The 13,107-nt window shown below is 43.0% G+C and overlaps 1 long non-coding RNA gene across 1 annotated transcript in view; it reads left to right on the top strand.

The window, feature by feature from the left end:
- The window catches only part of LOC129145270 (uncharacterized), a 44,308-nt gene extending 31,982 nt beyond the window's left edge, over positions 1–12,326 (top strand). Inside the window, exons 2-4 of the long non-coding RNA XR_008550574.1 lie at positions 6,740–6,875; positions 7,518–7,643; positions 11,787–12,326. This is a non-coding gene — a long non-coding RNA (uncharacterized LOC129145270). The remainder of the gene's footprint in view (positions 1–6,739; positions 6,876–7,517; positions 7,644–11,786) is intronic.
- The last annotated feature ends 781 nt before the right edge of the window (positions 12,327–13,107 follow it).

Below are 13,107 nucleotides of genomic sequence, written 5' to 3'. Positions count from 1 at the left end.
AGATCTTGACATCTTGTTCTAACATTGTTTGCTTATTTCTAAATGCCCTGATTGTATGTATATCACAGCCTCAGATATTGTAATGTGACCTTCAGTGGAAAGGAAGCGTGCTAACAGCTCACTAACATTTACAAACCCCACCTGGTTGTTTCACAAGATCCCTTTCTCCTTCCACAGTCTATGTTGAAATAGGTTTGCTGGTTTAATTTCCGGGAAAATATGCAAAGGGCCCTTTCTTGAAAACAAAAAAAGTATCGACCCATCTCTGAAAAAAAATTATCAACTAATCCAGGTGTTTGGTATCATAGAAGAATAATGATAACTTGCTCATGAAAAAAATGTAAATGAGTTGTTTTACCCTGTTGACACAATTTGTAACACAAAGAATGACCTTTCTGCCTGCAGCCAGCTGAGGGGAGAGGGGAGGCATATTTAGCACAGAAACCACTCTCATCATTCAGCGAGGTAAGGATATCCCATTGCTGGGAAAATTATCTACTTTAACTTTCTGGACAAAGAAAAGATGATTGATGATACTCAGTTTTAGAAAGCACTCATACTCGCAAAAATATCCTCTTGGAGAAAGCTGCATTTTTAAAAAGATAAATCAACGATTCATCTTAAGGAGAAAAATCCTTTAAACAGCCTTCCTACTCGTTACAAAGTAGAAATGACAGAAGGAAATTTCAGGAAGCATAGATGCATTGGTGTAGAGGGCAGGAACGGGCACAGTGCAGGTTTTCTGATCCCATGCAGATCGGGTAAAGGAGGAGTCAGAGTTCTCAGTAGTTTTGCAGGTTTTTTATTTGGGGTTCACCAGGCATATGACAGGCAGGGGTGCTGGCTGGGGGGCTGGGAGGCTGGCAGGCCTCCCAGCCCCCAGCAAGTCCTCACTCTATCTGGGCTCTCTAGCGTTCGTTCTGCTGCTTCTCGGCTTCGGCTTCGGCTTCGGCTTCGGCGGCTGCTGCTGCTGGTGCTGGTGCTGCTGCTGCTGGCGTCCCCCCGTGACGCCGCCCTTAAAAGCACAGTCTTAGCTCAGCTGAATCCCATCTACCTATGCCCACACCCTATTCCAGGTGCCCACCATCAGGCATGCATTCAGGACAAGGATCCATCATCTATCCTGATGGCGGAAGGGCAGAAAAGCCTGACATTTTCTTTACCCTACAATTGGGTTACAAAATTGGGAGCAAAATGCTAATAAGGGAGAACTTTCAGCTGCTCTGTTAATTCTGCAATAGCAAGTAATTAGTAAGTGACTTAAAATATAGCTTTTTTTAAGGGGCCTCCCTGGTGGCACAAGGGGTTAAGATGCAACCTATGAAGTTACCTGCAGGCTCTGCAGCACAAGTTCGATCCCTGGCCAGGGAGCAACCCACATGGCACAGCAGACCTCTCCTGTCTCACACACTGCTGCTCTCAGCAGTGTACTTTGGTCAATCTGCCTGTTCTGTTCCCCACTCTGTCTCTAGTGAATCCTCTCACCCTCCACACCTCTGGCCTGTACCCCAGCTCTTGTATGCATAAATAAATAAATCTTTAAAAAATATGTAGCTTTTTTAAAATGACATTCCCAGCCAATAGACTGTCAGGTATGATGTCTGAATTGTTTTTACAGTGATGGGAGAGATCATCTAAGAAAGGGCTATTTTCTTCCACTGAGACTGGCCATTCCATCCCTTCTTGTAGCTCCCTTACAGTTTCTCCCCAAAGGGTGACTAGCCCCCAGGAGTCACATGTCATGGTTAACCTAGTCAGGCTGATTTAAGTCTCAGTTCAACAACCTATTAGCTGTATGTGTTTGGGCAAATCATTGACATTCACTGAAACTGTCTTCCTCCTTTATGAGATGACAGTAATTATTAGGTTAGTAAGTGCCATTTTCGTAAGTCAGAAATTTTAAAATATCAACAATATCATTAGTTCTACTTAGAAGTCACAACTTTTATGGACTTGGGAAGTAATGAAGACAGTCGACTGTGATGTAGACCTTAATGTTCATTTCTAACTAGTTGATGGACAAACTGTGGAAGAAGCTGACTCAGGCAAGAAGGTCCTGACAAGTCAGGTTCACAATCAATAAGTCTGTCAGGATCTTTGTCACTTGTGTCAAAGGGCTATCGAAAGTATACAAATACATAAATTTATTGCCACCCTGCATTGGAAGAGTGAAAAATAATTTTAAAGTATCTAAAGAAGCAGGAATTACTTGGAGAACATGTTACAGTGGAAAAGGTGCTGGATTTAATGTGAAAATACTTAAGACGCCTACTCTGACTATGTGACCTCGACATATGGTCTAACCTCTTTGATTTTCTATTTCATCTATATTATAAGATTAACAAATGGGTCCCTATGTGTCACACAGGTAATAATAATAACTATCACTTATTCGGTGTTTATTGTGTGCCAGAAATGTTACACAAACTATCACACACCCCCACATATATACACATACACAACTCTAAGAGAACGGCACCATTACTAAAATTCCCAGTTCATAAATGAGGAAACAGGAGCTCAAAAACAGAAGTTCAAGACCACACAGAAATTTAAGGATGAAACAGATTTGGATCTCAGCAGTTTAATTCTATAACTTTCTTGCCTACCAACATGCTAATCAGAAAGCCTAGCTCTAGCCATCGAATATTGGACTAGACATGGGCTCTAAATGATTTATATCAAATACCTGCCCTGATGATGTTTGCTGTAAGTTTCCAGGAGTATAATGCTCAGAAAGATTGCAAAAACCAAGTCTTGGTTCAGTGGGGGAAAGGGCTTACCTAGAGATTAAAGAGAAGACAGTGGAGGCATCCAGGTGTTGGTAGCTTATTTGCTGTCCCTAGAAGAGAAGAGGGATTGTCTGGCTCTGATCTCCATAGAAAGGGGAGGTTCCATGTTCCCTGCCCCACTTATTGAAGGGTGGAGCTGAGCAGGGAAGGAGGATGAAGAAGACTAGAAGATGAAGGATCAAGAGGACTGGAGGAGGCACATGTTGCAGAAAGACATGTGAAGAAGTGGCGCTTGCCTCTCAGCCTGGGACTTGTACCAGCGACCTGGGGGCATGGAAGGAGATGCTTGAAACAGATGTGGGTGAGAGACCCATGAGGAAGCTGACCAGAGCACCTTCATCTTGACTTGTACTTTTTTTGGGGGGTGGGGACCCTCGTCGGTGGCCGGGGATCGAACTGGCGCTACAGAGGCTGCGGGCAGCCTCGCAACCCAGCGCTCAACCACTGCACCACCATTTGGGCCTCGGTGGACCTGCTTTGGGCCAACAACCCTGTTTGTCTGGGCATTTAAACCACAAAGGTATGGGTAACTTTGGGTGTTTCATAGGGAAACTATTTTAACTATGTTCTTTCTCTTCTTTCTATTGCACAGTGTATTAAAGTTCTTTTCTATAGAAGGTCCTATGCACTGAGAGTATGTTTTGTCTTAATGCAATGGTTGGCAGAATCCATTTAGAGCGGGCAGGCTTGGGTGTCCCGGGCTGCTCCCCATTCTGCCTGCTAACAACTTTTCATTTTCTCCTGCATCTTCTCTCAGTAGTTGGCGTGAAGGCAACCAAGAGTAGCCTGGTCAGGCCTCCCCGGTGGCGCAGTGGTTGAGTGCTGGGTTGTGAAGCTGCCCGCGGCCTCTGAGGCACTGGTTTGATCCTCGGCTGCTCCCCGGCCATCGGAGGAGGGTCCCACATGGCGCGCAGACCTCTCCTGCCGCCCGCTGCTCCCCTCAGCAGTGTCCTTCGGTCCTTCTGCCTGCTCTGCTCCCCGCTCTGGCTCTGGTGAATTCTCTCACCCTCCCGCGCTTCTGACTGTACCCAGTGCTTGTATGTATAAATGAATGAATGAATGAATGAATGAATGAATGTATAAATAAATCTTTAAAAAAAAAAAAGTAGCCTGGTCAAGCAAAGACTACCTGATGAGACAGAGATGTCTAAAAGAATTTTCTGCTGTGATAAAAATGCCCCAATCTGATACATAGCTTCTAGACATACATGGCTATTTAGTACTTGAAATTTGGTTGAGTAGCTGCATTTTCAATTAAAAAAAATTAATTTATAAGATAAATTCAAGTAAACCCATATAGCTAGTGGACACTTTAATAAGGGCAGTTCTGGAACAAAAGTCAGCTGGCTGTGGATGAACATCATGACATGAAAACTGGGGGGAATTCACCAAGGAGATGAAAGTCAACCAGGGATCTGGTTGTGAATGATATCAAATTCAGAGGCAGGCACAGACAGCAAGTAATTAGGGAAAGATAAGAGGCAAGAAGTTTGTGATCTGACTCCTTGGCTGGGTAAATCCAGGAATAGGGGTTTCCTATTAATCCTGAAATGGGTAGGGCCTACACTTTGGTCTTTTGAATCCCAATTGTCATGCAAATTGGTATAAAATTTGCTCTGGCTTCCTTACCCATTCCTAACTATCCCTGGGGGCCAGTGCCCAATTGCCAACATTCCTTAAAGTCTTCCCAATGACTCATGTGTACCCACTGGATAGAAGAAATCGTCCCAAATGTTCAGCCTTACTGATTCCAGGTCAACTGTAAGAATGCTTAGCAATCTGGATTCCTTGGAAGCAATATTCAAATTCAACTAAATTGATCAATGAGAAATTAACAGGAGGAGCGTGGAAGCATCTCACACTAGAATTCAGTGTTCTGACCACAGGAATGGTTACTCCTAAGCTTATGCAAAACATTGGATGCATCAGGACTTTGAGCTCAAGCTCCCTCCACATGCCTCTTTCTGCACATTTGTTATCTCTGCTTTGCTACATCACCCGGTGGGAAGCGTGACTGCCAAGAACTTCATGCTGTAAGAAGAGGCAGCCTGCATCTCTCAGTTTCCAAGTGTTCAAGTATCAGGGAAGGGACTGAGACCCTTTCCAGCTCTGGGGCTTCCCTCCCTATGTAATGGAGGAGCAGAACCAGGTCCAAGTATGGACCTTCAACTGGAAATCTAAAAGAAAAAGGACAGTTCCCAGAAAAGCTGGCAGGATTGCTGTCCCAGGAATAAAGGAAAGAGAAATAGAAAAGCAAAACAGTAAGTTATCACTGAAGAGAGAGTGGAGTGACTGTTGTGCCCAATGTCAGCAGACTCGGCGAGCATAGCCTCCAAGAACCCAAAGACAGCTGATGCAAACACAAAAGGGAGTTTATTTCAGACTTGAGTCTGGGTTCACGGCACCTACCAACGCAGTGGCAGATACCGTAAGCCCCGAACAAAGGAAGCAGGGGTCTTTTATAGGGTTAAATCATGCTGGCAGTTACTCATTGGCTACAAGGATGCGTTCTCCAACTTGGCCCGGCTATCATTCTAAGCTGACTGGCCAGGCCAAGATACAGCTCCAACCTGCAGCTCCAATGACAGCAAGTTCGCCCTCATTGGCGACCGGAGAGTAAGGGTGGAGTGAGGGTCCAAACTATCTCTGGAATGCAGTCTTTTCCCAGCAAAACCTAAAATTCTAAAATGGCAGTTACACAAAGCAATGGCTAAGAATACTTATGCTTGGTTCCACAGTGACATAATACAGAACACACATTCTTGAACAAAGGCATTTTCTTATAAAGCCCGGCATGCGCACCATGGAACTTTGCCATCCACAGAGGCAGGGTGATCTTTTTCCCTTATTAAAAACCAAAGAGAAAGCAGCCCAGATGCTTCCATTACATTGTGAAGGTGAAGGAGAGGCTTGCTTCTTAATGAACATTGTATTTATCCATTAATTGTATCAGGAAATTGAAGAGACACTTTGGTTTTACATTTGATTATCTCAATACCTATTGAATAAAAAGTATTTTTGCCTCATTAGCAGAAAAGTATATGGAGATAATGATGGATCATTGCAAGTATTATTTCCTTATTTCTGGTTATAATCATTATATTCAATAAGGAAGGACCTGGTTTAATAAAGGATGCATCTGGCTCCAAATGACTAATCGATTTTTATAGAATTCACAGGCTGGCAATTTCTTTGGGAAACTAGACAAGACATCGTGAATCACAACTCACTGCACACACTCCCTGACCCTCCCCAGTTCCTTTGCTTTTTACTAATCAGCTTCAGTTGACTGTCTTGGAGCATTTTTTTCAAAGGTGCATCCTTTGTCTCACATCCAGAATTAATGCCATCGGTAATTAGCTTCGGGCAAGGTCTCTTTCATCTGCATGCAAGTCAACTGGGGGGTTTTCTGTAGCTGCTTGAAATGTGAATCTCTTTTTTTCCTTCCCTCTCTGACTCTCCTCTGTGGTTACTTTAATTAGGATGTCAACTTGTATCATTCTGGAGGGAGCTGAACTTCCTGAGATTGTTCCAGGACAGACTTTTCTTGAGTTAGGGGGCAATCTTTCTTTACAATGTCATTTCCAATTCCTCTGAGCAAGAGGTGAACTAGTCTTGTGCACAACCAGAAGGAGGGAGGCTATGGCAGCCTGCAGAGACAGCAGATCCAGATGAAAACATGAAATCAGGAGGAGACAAACACAAGTACACATCAAGATGGACAGTGGGGGCTTGAATAACTGAGGACATCTTGGGAAAGGGAATATAAGCATAATAATAATAATAATAATAATAATAATAATACTATGAGTTCTTGTTGCCAGGGCATTTCAGCTACTTAAAAAATATGCATGTATCTTGTTTATTGTTGTACCTCCAGAACTGGAAAAGGGTTCGTAAATACCTGGTGTATTTGCTGCTACTAATACCTGTTCCTTCCTCCATAGCTGACATGGCTAATCACTCATGACACTTTCCTGCTGAGCCCACTTGTAGATGCAGACTGCTACAGACAGTAAGTGCCAATTGATCAGAGTTGGCAAACAAGATGGGATCTATTTGCAACCCTTGGTCTCGAACTGTGTAAGTGTTTAATAAATTTCTGTTGAACCCACAGATTAATGAAGACATATTGCTACAGATGATAGGACTTCACTGCTACTCCCCTCCCTTGCACTTAAAGTGCACTTTTTTCCTTTTTTGCTTAGATGGCTGCCAAGGAGTCAGATACACTATTGTTTTTTTAATTTAACTGATCATATTACCCTCCAATTTTATCTAACTCAGGGGTAAAACTCTATATGTGGCCCTTCCACTGTGTTTGTCCTAGCATTCAGGACATCTGGGCATTCTGTATGACAGGTAAATTGGGTCTTCAGAATTTTATCCCAAAATATGAGATCTGAGCACATGAGTTTGGATCAAAGGCAACTTGCCAGAATATGAGAAGTCAAGATCATGAGGATTAAATCTGTCACTGATAATTGACCAGCCTGGGTCCATACTGATTGCTTACGGCAGGAGGGTGATAATGGAGGTGCAGTAGAAACTACAAAGAGATAACTCAATAACTCAGTCACCATGGAGTACAAGTACCAAGCACTGGGGGTACCGAGTAGCAGTGGGAAGTGTGATCCTTAACAACCTGGTCAGCAAGGTCCCTTGGCAGCATTGGTATGGAGGGCAAAGGTTAGTGGCAGTTGTTTTGACATCATCCCTCCTTAGCAGGCACCATGCTCTTTGCTGCTTTGAGACTGACTCTATCCAGAGACATCACCATGTAGACCTGGAATAGAACTGAAGAGACAAGTAAGTGACCGAGCACAAGAGGACAAGGTTTGTAACTCACAGGTGAGACAACATTGGGGGCTCTCAGAACAGCTTGGGAAAAAAGTGGTATAGACAAGCATTACATTCCTATGTCATCAGAATTTACATTCTATGGACTAAAAAGTTCAGGTTATGGGCATTCTGAAGATTTTGCTACCTTAAGACCACTGAGCGTAAAGAACTATAACAGAAGCAGGAATTATTGGAGGACAATAACTCCAAAAAGGAATAGTATTTTCTTCACAGTAGCCTGATCATCAAAATCATTACTTTTTATACCTGATGGCAACTAGTATTTGACTTGCTACAAAGGGAATGCCAGGAGTGTATACAAATGAAGAATACCTGTACACCTCATCACAGCCAAATGGAAACCTCAAAGCAAAGCATTAATTGTTGGACAATATTTCTATACTATGTAGTTCATGTTGCTAAGAGGAATACAAATTGCTGTTAAATTCAAGAATATGTTATCCAATATTGTTTTTTTAAAGGTTTATTTATGCATACAAGAACTGGGGTACAGGCCAGAGGTGTGGGGGGTGAGAGGATTCACCAGAGACAGAGCGGGGAACAGAACAGGCAGATGTACTGAAATACACTGCTGGGGGAGCAGCAGGTGAGACAGGCGAGGTCTGCTGCGCCATGTGGGTCACCTCCCTGGCCAGGGTGCTGCAGTAACTGCGGATAGCTTCATAGTGCTGACACTTAATCTCTTGCACCACCAGGGAAGCCCCTGTTATCCAATATTCTTGACAAAAATAAAAGCTCAGAAATTCAAAATGACAGCAGCCAGGTCTATATGGCTATAGAGGGATCATTCTAGAAAACTCGATTAATTCAATTCGCTCCATTTCCTCAGGGAGACTTTAGAAATCAAAATTACTATTTAACAGTGCAAGTCACCACCTGGATTGAAAAAACTTTTGACCTTTCTACACTTGTTTTTGACAGTCTTACTGAGGAGTCAAGAGTCAATGGAAGAAGAGTCATAATAACATTATCAAACCTCCAAAATATAAAGTAGCCCCAGCACCTCCAGGCCTCCACTCTGGCCAGCATATGACTAAACTAAAAACAAGGGTTTGGTTAGAAAACTTTGATGGTGTTGGATGAACTCTAATCCTCCTTGACTTTTCTGCAGTATGAAATAATATGAGCCAGTTCTCAAACTCTAAAGTCCATCAGGATACCTGGAATGTCTGTGAGATTGGTGGTCTCCACCCCCCACTTTTAACTTTTAGTAGGTTCAGGCTAGAAACCAAACTTTTCATTTCTAACAAATTCCCATCTGAAGTTCACGCAGCTGCTCTGGGGAGCATGGTTGGACAGCCCTGTGAAATGACTGATTGCTTCCATTGAAACTGTATTTTCTTGGGCTTATAAAATGATGGCTTTCTAGGGCCTCCCCAGTGGTGCAGTGGTTAAGCGCTGGGCTGCAAAGCTGCCCGCAGCCTCTGCAGCGCCAGTTCGATCCCCAGCCACCGGTGAGGGTCCCCCATGGCGCACAGACCTCTCCTGCCGCGCCCACTGCTCCCCACTGCTCCCCTCAGCAGTGTACTTCATCTGTCTGCCTGTTTTGTTCCCTGCTCTGACTCTGGTGAATTCTCTCACCGTCCTGCGCTTCTGACTATACCCAGTGCTTGTGTAAATAAATAAATAAATCTTAAAAAAAAAAAATGATGACTTTCTAATTCTATCCCTTTGTTTGTATTTACTGTAGAGAAGTGTAAATGTGGGTCTGCTAATCCTTTTTTCAAAGATTTATTTATTTATGCATACAAGAACTGGGGTACAGGCCAGAGGTGGGGGGTGAGAGGATTCACCAGAGACAGAGTGGGGAACAGAACAGGCAGACCGACTGAAATGCACTGCTGAGGGGAGTGGCAGGCAAAAAAGGTCTGCTGTGCCATGTGGGTCACCTCCCTGGCCAGGGATTGAACTGGTGCTGCAGTGCCTGTGAATAGCTTCATAGTGCTGACACTTAACCCCTTCCACCACCAAGGAGGCCCTGGACTGCTAATCCTGTTCAGCCACCATTTTCGTTACCTATGGTTCTGCATTCCTGCACGAGGTCAGAACTGCCTGGTCAATCAGTCACAGGAGCCCAACCCTACAAGGTGCCTTTCAAATCAATCAAGAGCAGAAAGCTTGATCACCCTGGGAAGCGTATGCTTCATGAGGTATGACAGGGAACGCCTGGAGGGCCATTGATTGAGGTATAACAAGGGACCCCAGAAGCTGCTCAGTGGAACTAACACTTTGATAAGAGTGAAACCATGGCTGGGGGTCTAGGGCTTGATTTTTTTTTTAAGGGCAGGTTTATTAGGAAAAGGGACAGAAAAGTAAAGTGCACTTGCATAGACACAAGTATTAACCACAATACTGAGTCATCAACAGATGAGAAGTACCTGGGGGACAGGCTCATGACCCCTGAAACTATGGATGACAGAGCACATCATCTAGTTTCACCCTCCTTTTTCTCTTTGTCCTTCCCTACACAACGATGCTGTATGATTATTCTAAGAATAAACAGGCCCAGATCTGGCTCTTTAACATCATCCTGCATTGTCCAGCTCCCCTTACGACTCCCATTTGTTGGTGTGGTGTTGTCAATGCAATAGAGAAGAACTTTCCTTTATCCAAGAGAGCTTCTGATAATTGTTGAAATACAAAGAAAGCCAGAAAACAAGATAATTGCTTGATTGTCTTTATTTGTTTATTGAATTAGTCCTGGTTAGTGCATGGCCGTCGCCAGTGCTGTCCAGTGCGTTTCCTCTCCAAAAACACGGATCATGCCAGTCATTGCCCTCTGTGGAACAGAGAGGTCAGGAGTGTTAAACACTAATGGACAGTCCTCTGGTCGTCCTGTTGCTGGGTCCCCTCCACTTTCCAATAAAATAACTCCCCTGGACTAAAAATTAGGGATAACTATTAAACTCTAATCACCATGTTCTCTCTTCCCTCCATCCCCTCCTCCAACCATTAACTACCTCTACCTGCATTTCTCGGAACTTGGAAAATTGATTGTTACATTCCTAATAAAATTCGAGGTTGATAGTGGCATCAGAAACAAATACAAGGGAATGTGGTGCTAGTTGGCGGGTGACATGATGGTGGAGAACTGTGGGGACTACAATGATGAGAGAAAGAAAATTAATCAATAAAATAAAAAAAAATACCTGCTGATTGCTGAGAAAACACCCTGCTGGTGTTAGGGGGAAACTGCCCTATAACTCTCTGGTGAATCCTCTCACCCCCATCTCTGCCTGTACCCCAATTCTTGTATGCATAAATACATCTTAAAAAAAAAGAATTCTAGCTTTCCCATCATTCAAGGAGCTCATGATTTGGGGGTGACTATCCTGCCGACTCCTCATAGTATAGAAGGAAAGGATGGAGGGAAGAGTCAGTTTCTCATTATTTTATTTTATTTCTCATTATTTTATTTCTACTCTAGGTTCAAATTTCCAAAAAACAGAAATCATATATGATTCATCTGTATATCCTTCCTCACCCCTCTCTAGGTAATCCTGTAACAATCTCCCAAAATGCCTTGCCCAATACTTTACAACATAGTAAATATTAATAAATATTTGTTAAGGTGAATAGACCTCTAAGAAGATAGTTATAAGGTCATGACCATAAGGATTTGTATTATTTACAGCCATATTTTTAATCATTATACAGTGTAGACAGCAGGCTTTGGAGTCAGAATAACTTGCATGAATCATTTATTCTCAACACTTAGCATCTTAGCACTTAGCATCCATAGTTGATACTCATAATAGGTAGTTAATAATTTTGCATGATATTTCATGATTTACAAGAATGTTTGCAAATTCATGATCATATTTGTTTCTCTCTAAGTTACCTCAAATGTGTAGACATCTACTAGGGTGTTCTCAATTGCCTGAAAATGGAAAGAAAGAGGACAACAAAGGTTATATTCCATTAAAATGAGAATAAAAATATGTTTTATTGAATTGTTTTTGAACAGATATGCACTGTCCCCTCCCTTGGGGTGAGGTATATCTCCCTAGTTCACATGTCAGTTGCTTTGGCCAAAGGAATATGAGAAAAGGTGATGATGTACTATTCCAAGCCAAAGTTTTATAAACACACGTTTCCTCCAATCTTGTTGTACTCTGCATTTTGTCACAGGAAGAGCATATTCAGGTATCTACGGCTCATGGATACTGGATCCCAAAAAGAATGATTAAAGGAATTGACGTGAACCTGACCTTCAACCTGAAGCAGAGCTGTGCCCAATAGACCTCCAGTCTTGGGAGCAAGAAACAGACTTGCATATTCACAAGTGAGAAATACGTATGAGTACTCACTGTGTTTGTTGTTACAAGCCACTGAGATTTGGGGATTGATTTTTATGCAGTGTTATTACAACAATTGTTGACTAACACTACAGGTGTGTAGTATTTGAAGTTCTCGTCTGCCTTTGATGGACAGCCTCTCAATGCAAGCAGAGTGCCTGAGCCTCGCCAGATGTTACCCATTGGAGCAATGTAGCTGTGTGACTGGGAATAGAAGCTTCGCTTACCTCACCCTGTGAGCTCAGCACACTGATGGCATCTAAGACAGGTAGAAAGCATGGCTCAGATGCAGGTGGTCATGCCACCCTATAAGGAGATGCATCATTAACTTCATAGCAATAAATTAAAGTGGTTTCCACTTGCTTATCATATCCTGAATGAAATAAAATTAATTTTCTAATAATTAGCCACAAATTTCTAATGTGTTTATCTTTACCATATGCTTCCCAGCTCCGCTTAATTGGAAGCCTCAAATCTATCAACCAATAAATCGTTCCTTGCATTTCACTTCAGGGACCAATTAAAAGTATCAACATGTTTTCTTCCATTATACTGGGAGTTTTACCTCCAGCTGTTGGGAGCCAGGCTTCTGAAAGTATGAAGCATGACTTTCCAGGGAGAAGGCATTGAGACAATTGGAGAAGAACAGATTCTGTTGAAAGTGAGTTTATGCAAACTTAGGGGTTCGGCCCTCCCCGCTTTGTTCAGAGGGCACATGCTCTACTGAACATGTGGTAAATAACACAGCTGGTGCTGCAGCAGGGAGGGCGCTACTCCCAAACCTGCAGGGAGAGCTCCTGGCAGATAATCCAAGAGCTGGTAATTTATCACTTTCCCCGCATAGCCCCTCTTGAGGGGCTCCTTTCCATGTCCTATTCTGTGAATCTTTCCACTCCAGACTTGGATAAATGTTTTCCAGATGCTATCAATCATGGCGCTCCCTACTAATAAGAGTCAAGGAAAAGTAAGTGAATTGATTAACAAGCCAAAAAGGGAAAGAGGGATGAAAGAAGCAAAAGAAAGAACCGTGGATTTAGGCCATTGTCTAGACTCAAGGTCATTCAGGAGCAAGGCGGGCCTGATTGAACATCAAGAGAACTGCGATCTGGACAAGGCAGAGTTGCTCCGAAGCCCAGCCTCTGTTTTCTAACAGG

The sequence above is a fragment of the Talpa occidentalis genome, unplaced genomic scaffold, assembly GCF_014898055.3.
Source record: "Talpa occidentalis isolate TD23 unplaced genomic scaffold, MPIMG_talOcc4v2.1, whole genome shotgun sequence".
Classification (NCBI taxonomy): domain Eukaryota; kingdom Metazoa; phylum Chordata; class Mammalia; order Eulipotyphla; family Talpidae; genus Talpa; species Talpa occidentalis.
The sequence above is the reverse complement of the archived record's forward strand: the minus strand, read 5'-3'. Positions and strand labels throughout refer to the sequence as shown.